The sequence below is a fragment of the Populus euphratica genome, unplaced genomic scaffold (genome assembly GCF_000495115.2).
Source record: "Populus euphratica unplaced genomic scaffold, PopEup_1.0 scaffold1341.1, whole genome shotgun sequence".
Taxonomy (NCBI): domain Eukaryota; kingdom Viridiplantae; phylum Streptophyta; class Magnoliopsida; order Malpighiales; family Salicaceae; genus Populus; species Populus euphratica.
This window is the reverse complement of record NW_011501191.1, coordinates 14885-22207: the sequence shown is the minus strand read 5'-3', so window position 1 is coordinate 22207 and position 7323 is coordinate 14885.

The window sequence follows — 7323 nt, the reverse complement described above, 5'->3', positions numbered from 1 at the left end:
AAGAGGTGTGGGAGGGGGGGGGGGGGGGTTGATTTAATTTTTATATCTGGAATATTAAAACGTTGTTTAAATACGTGGCGGATTCTGACGTTGATCTGGAAGAATTGGGAGGTAAGATTTGCGGATTTATTTTTTAAGGAAAATTAAGATAATAAAGATACGCGGTTGAATTACGAGAAAGGGCTATGAGAAGGGGTTTATTTTCCTATTCTCACAAAAACCCTGACCTAGAGGCAAGGCAAAGATGACGAGCCCATCCGGTTTCCCAGTTCGTCTTCCTCAATGTACTAAAGGGTTCAGTAGCGTGTGGTTAGGTACATGGTTTCTGTGGTGGGGTGTATTGATCTGCACCGTTCGATTTCTGATCTTTTCATTCAATGTACAAGATGTGATTGTGCTCTCTGAGATCAGCTCAGGGTGGCAGGTCCTTTTTGTTTCAAATTTTTATTTTGACCCGAATATGAAAATCTTAAAATTAATAAAGGGATGTGTATTGATCACATATTCAGTTATTCATCTCCGTCTAGTCTATTAAGTTAATTCACGATTAATTTTTTATTAAATTTAAAAATAATCATTTTAATTATAAAAAAATATTCGTGAAAAATAGAAGAATATGGCGTTGTGAACTCTGTTTTCATATTTGAAAAATAAAAAAAATATTATTAATATTTTTTAAATAAAAAATTTTTAAAAATAACCATAATTATATTCACATTTTGAAAAACACTTGGAAACACTCTTGAGTCATGCATGTTTATGACAAGCAGAAGGTAAGAGATATTGGAAGATACAATAATAATGAAAAGCAGACTGCGATACTCTACTTTAAATAAATTGGAGCACGAAGGTCTGTAAATGCCCAACTTGCTGAATAGTTTGTGAAAGTGATCACGTTCAAGGGCTTTCGTTGCAATATCTGCAAGCTGGTGAGTAAAAGCGACATGGAAGGTGATGTATTTTAATTTTTTTTATTGTTTGTGTAAGCATGTGTTTAAAAGAGTAAAAAAACCAAAATAATAACCCACTATATCTATAAATTTAACTATATTAAACTTTGGATAATATAGATCTAGTTTACTTCTTTGCTTAACATTTTTAGATTCATGTTGAGCTTATATACATATAAATTTAATAATTTATTAAATTTAATATTTTTAAGTTCAATTACATATTGAGCTTAAATGAATGTGAGTTTAGTATTAATAATTAAATATATTAAATGATTTTTTTTTCTCACTATAAAATGGAATTAAGTAGAAGATTTTTTTGTTTAGTAATTTAAGTTACTTGTCTTGATGAATAAGCACAATGTAAATTTTAAACCTTTATGGTGTGATTTGATAGTAAGAACAATTATATAAGCTATAATATTTAAATAAATAAATAAATATAACAAAAATAAAAACAAAATAAAAAAATAAAAGATAATGAACTTAATTTTAGAGTCAAGCTCTAATATCAAATTGATAAAAACATGAGAGGCTAAACCTTATAACCCGCAATTAAAAATTTAAATACTCATTCAAGAAAGTTAAAATTAGTTTGAAAAACCTTGACACAATTATTTTTTAAACCATGACTCAAAGGTATGTAGTTAATGTCATAAATATGATATATTTGATAATTTATGAAAATTCAATGAAAAACCCAAAGAAAAAGTGCTCTCACGCTGCTTAATTCTTAATGACCATATAAATTCTTTCTTTTTAATGTTATTTCCATTACTTATATAATATGGCTTACAAAATAAACCATGATTCACCAATAGACCTAAATTAAATCCATATAACTAACCAACTTAAATCTAAAACTAGATAAGAATAAAGTACAAAACTCGTACTTATATCTAATAAGGCCCAACTTGTATATGATATACATGTTAAACAACTTAATCTATTACTTAGTTAATATTAATCAAAGTTTGATCCTTTTTTAAACTCAACTTTATGTTTGACATCATTTTAGAAAAAAAATTTGAAACTTGCTTGATTCAAATATCATGAATCAGCTCATTAAATATCATAATTAATCCTTTTAGCTCTTACCCTTGTAATATTTACAATCAATACATGTAATGAATCTTATAGCATTGCTTATTGATTCTTATGATTAATAATATCCAAACATCATAGTCTCTGTAAACCTTCTTTAATTGGTTTGAAACCTACTTGTAACTCACCAAAACAAGCAAAAAAATAATTATCTAAACCCTAAGTCATGATCCAACTAGTATCATCCATGATCCTCATAAAACCAACAACAACCTCTAACTACCTAAACAACTAAACCAGCCTCCCTATCTCCAATACTGACTAGTTTGAACCTTCTCTAACTACCCATCTTCATATACACAACAATTAAATTTGATTTCCTTCAATACTTGAAACATTGAACCACTAAACTAAACCACCACAATAATAGCCCAAAATAACACCAAGAATAGTTATACAAGTCAAACCATTTTTTCTATTAGTAGCCACCAAACACCGATAAGAACAAGAAAGGAAAGAGATCTTAAGCGAATCTACCATGATCTCTCTTCTTGGATAGTGGTTAGTGACACCATAAATGGAAATGAAAAAAAGCGGCTTTGTTGATTAAAATCATGTTGTGCATATCATTATAGACTATTTTTGAAAATAAAACTATTGTTGAAATTATTTTCATGTATGTCACATACCGATAAATTGTTTGGAACAAATAGATCACTTTTGAAAAATCTTTGAATTTTTCACACAAATAGATAAGTCATTTGAAACAATTAAATCACTTTTGAAAAAGCTGTGAGTTTTTCACACAAATAAGTAAGTTGCTTGGAACAATTCGACCATTCACATTAATGGATAGGTTACATGGAACAATTAGACTATTGTTTTAAAAAAAGTCTCTGACTTTTTCACTAACAAGTAGGTTGTTTAGAACAATTAGACCATTTTAAAAAAAAAATTGAATTTTTCAACAATAAGTAGGTCACCTGGAACAATTAGATCACTTTTGAAAAATCTTTTTTTTTTCATATAATGGGCAGGTTATTTGGAATAATTAGACTATTTTTGAAAAACTTTGAATTTTTCATTAACAAGATAGGTTACCTCTCAAATTTAAAAAATTTATATTAATGATTCCATCGAAAAATTAATCGGTGTTACACAATCCATTACCGATGAATATTTCATCATTAATCCATTGATAATATTTACTGGTGGTTTGGCCGATAGAATAATGGTTAGGTTTATTTTTTATTTGGCGCTATATTATATTGGTTTTTTTGTCGGAAAGTAACTTCATCGATTGAATTACAAACGAATATAATATCTTTAATGGGAAACTCATCAATGACAAGTTTCTATCAAAAAATCCGTTAGTGATTTATATAGTGATATAAATATGACACGACGAAAAGATTGATGTCTTCTCCCAAGTGTAGGAGTGTCGAAGTAATAAATAACCCGACAAAACCGGGGTCGAACCACAGGGAGGTTAATTGTACAAATTATAAACAACAACAATAATAATAATAGCAATAATAATACTAATAATACTAGACGTAGTAGTAGTAGTAGTAATAATAATAATAATAATAATAATAATAATAATAATAATAAAGAATAATGGTTAGGTTTATTTTTTATTTGGCGCTATATTATATTGGTTTTTTTGTCGGAAAGTAACTTCATCGATTGAATTACAAACGAATATAATATCTCTAATGGGAAACTCATGCACCAGCACTATTGAAAACAGAAACCCCCACCCAACGAATATTGATTCGCGAACGAGAAGTATAAGGATGACGCCACGAAGTCAGTTGTTCTTCGATAAGTCGTTTTCAGTTCTTTAGAGAACCAAGGAAGGGAGATTATCCCACCAACACACAATAAGTGCAGCAAAGAAGTTTTATTAATCTGAAAATTGCGTAACCCTTACATGTTTGGGTTATGCCTTTATTTATACTGAATTTGAACTTAAAGAAACCCTAATGGACCTCCCTTAGGTGGACTTATATGTAGCCCACTTACAATTGACCCAAATAAGTAATAATAACCCAAAAACTAAGAAGAAAATACTAAAAATACTAAAAATCCGAAAATACCATCCTAAATAAGCTAGAATCAGATTTGTCACCCTTAACAAATCCTAAACAAAATTGGAAAAATCTGATTTGGAAAATTTGTGTTGTTGCCCCCTTTGATGTCCTTGATTAGCTTGGAATATAAGAAAACAAATTTCCTCCTTTGTTGCTGATTTAATTACTTTCCTTCCTAAGTGAGGAAAAGCATTAAATAGTCCTCCCCTCTATAGGAATAAGATTTGGCCAACTTCCTTACTTAGTTAGGAGAATAAATTGCTGACTCTTTATCCTTGTAGTATTAGAAAAGACAAGCCTAACAAGGCTGGTATTGGGCCGGACACATCAACCCCTTGTTCCACATGAATTGGGCTCTTCTTGGACCTGAACTAAATGAATTAAAGGCTGTTCTTCATGCTCCTTAAATGTTCCAAGCCTCTCTAGGTCCATTTTGTTCCATATATTCTGAACAAGCCCATTTAATGCTTCTTTAAGCTTCTTAGCCCTAGCTCTTGTGATTGGCCCAATTGGCACCTCCAATGGGTTGTTGGCATGATTATGCTTGGTGTTAGGCTGATCCGCATCACTCATCAATGACAAGTTTCTATCAAAAAATCCATTAGTGATTTATATAGTGATATAAATACGACACTACGAAAAGATTGATGTCTTCTCCCAAGTGCAGGAGTGTCGAAGTAATAAACAACCCGACAAAACCGGGGTCGAACCACAGGGAGGTTAATTGTACAAATTATAAACAACAATTATAAACAACAACAATAATAATAATAGCAATAATAATACTAATAATAGTAGTAGTAGTAGTAGGTAGTAGTAGTAGTAGTAGTAGTAGTAGTAGTAGTAGTAGTAATAATAATAATAATAATAATAATAATAATAATAATAATAAAGAAAAAGAAAATGAGAAGTTTGAGATGGAAAATTAAGGTAAGGATTAAACAATGATAACAAACAATGTCAAGGTTAGAGGATCCACTAATGGTATGTCAAACAAGTATAGTATAAACTCTTATTATTCAATTGAAAACCACACACAAACGAGGTTTCAATCAGATTATAGATTGTTAACATGATTACATTAGTCATCTTATTCAATTAATGCTAATACTTGTAAATCTCGTCAAACATTCATGATTATAACTTATGTTAACAACAAATCAAGTTCCTTTCATAACTCAGGTGTCGGTTATCCCATACAGTATGGGCTATGAAAGTGCCAAGCATTTGTTGCAACAGGTGTTATCCAACATAAATCAAGATTAATCATTTAACAAGCAAAATATTAAAGAGTGAACAAGATACCAAATATAAAGCATGTTAGTATCAAACATTAAAGTCCATATTAAGTTTATACTATACTTCTTCTTACACCATTAGTGTAACCTTTATACCTTGACATAATAAACTTAGCTAGACATAATAAAAAAAATAAAAATAAATAAACAAAATTACCTTTCCATCCATATAAAGTAAACCTAAATCTGAGATCTATAGCTCTAGATATGACTCAATTACCGAACAGTGTTTTGGTTTGGATTGCATCGACATCTCTTTTCTAAGTTTAGCCATCTCTTTATCCTTTCAAGTTCAGTTTTTAAATTCATCAATCAATCCTTTCATTTATGTGATAGGCCTGTATTTAAAATGAACATTTACCACAAATTAAAGGTATCTTATATTATTAGATATATTATTATAAAACATGCTTTAGTTAAGGAGTTATTGATACTTCAAGTGCAAAATGATGATATAAAATCTTGATAAAAATACACTTTTAAGTATCAATCACACCCCCCAACTAGTTTATTACTAGTCCCTAGTAATCAAAGTGTTAAAATAGAAAAATACTTTGCAAATTCCACAAAGCAAGGTAGTCATCATTTAACTTCCATTAATCTATCTAGATAAACAAACTGTCGTTAAATTTATATACCTGCTCAATACTTCTTAACAAGATATTCATAAATCTTTCTTTTGTGCTCAATGTATGAACACATAATTATAGGGCTTTTCTTGGAAGAAAACAAAATTTTTGTTTTAATGTTTAAGGTTAACTTCCTTGGGTTGGGATTATTATTTTTGTCTTCTTTTTTTTTTCTTTTTTTTTTAATATATATACATATAATTTAAAACACTATGCATCTTTAACCCATGTAACTAGCTTTCGGCTAATGACTCCCAGACCAGTTGGTCTTAGGGCATTAGGTGTTAAGACACCCCTACGAGCTTAGTAACTCGGGTCACAGATACTAATATGTAGATAGTGCAATGTTTGATTCCCTTAAGCTTTTCTCCTGAACCCATGTAACAAGCGTTGGGTCAATAGCTCCCAAGTCAGTTGACTTTAGGGTATTAGGTGTTAAAACACCCCTTCGGACTTAATTGCTTAGGTTAGGGAGGCTACGAAACCAAACTTATCTACATTTTTATTATTATCATTTTTTTTCATTTTTTTTTGTCTTTTTTTTAATTATATACTATATCTTTCCCTTAGTTGTTACCTTTAATAAAAGAACATAAATAATGTAATAATCCAATATGCAACCCACAATCATATGTTTAAAGTGTGTGTGTGTAAATTAAGGTTTAAGAATACATGTTAAATAAATATATGTGCAGAATTAAGTGATAACAATGCGAGAGTTTATAAATCTGAATATTTCAAGAAGCATTATGATTGACCTTGTTACGAATGATTACTAAGATGCATCTCAAGAGTCATAAAAAGTTCTCCTTACTCTGCCATCATAGTAACAACAATTTTGCACATGATTTATGAAATAGAAAACACAGTTTTTTTTTTTTAGCTGCTACCCTCTCCCCCCAACTAAAACGAGACATTGTCCTCAATGTTTAAAGGTAAAAAGATAGAGTATAGAAGATATCACCTAAAATAACGAACACTGACAAATCTGAAATATATTGAAACAAATATAAGAAACAACAAAACACAATAATAAAACCAAAAGACATGAAGATTCATAAATGAAGGCTCAAATCCAATCTAAGCTTTTTACAGCTTTCCTTAGTTGACCAATTTATACGACTCATGGAAGGATCAATTACAGGAATGAAAGATTGTAGTTGGTCAATCAATTGTTCAGCAGTAGTAGTAGAGATTATGATTTGTCGTGCAGAAGATGTTAGAAATTCCTGTTCCATAGCATGATCAAGAAAAGTCAACAACTTATCATAATAACCATTAACATTTAACAAACCTATGGGTTTAT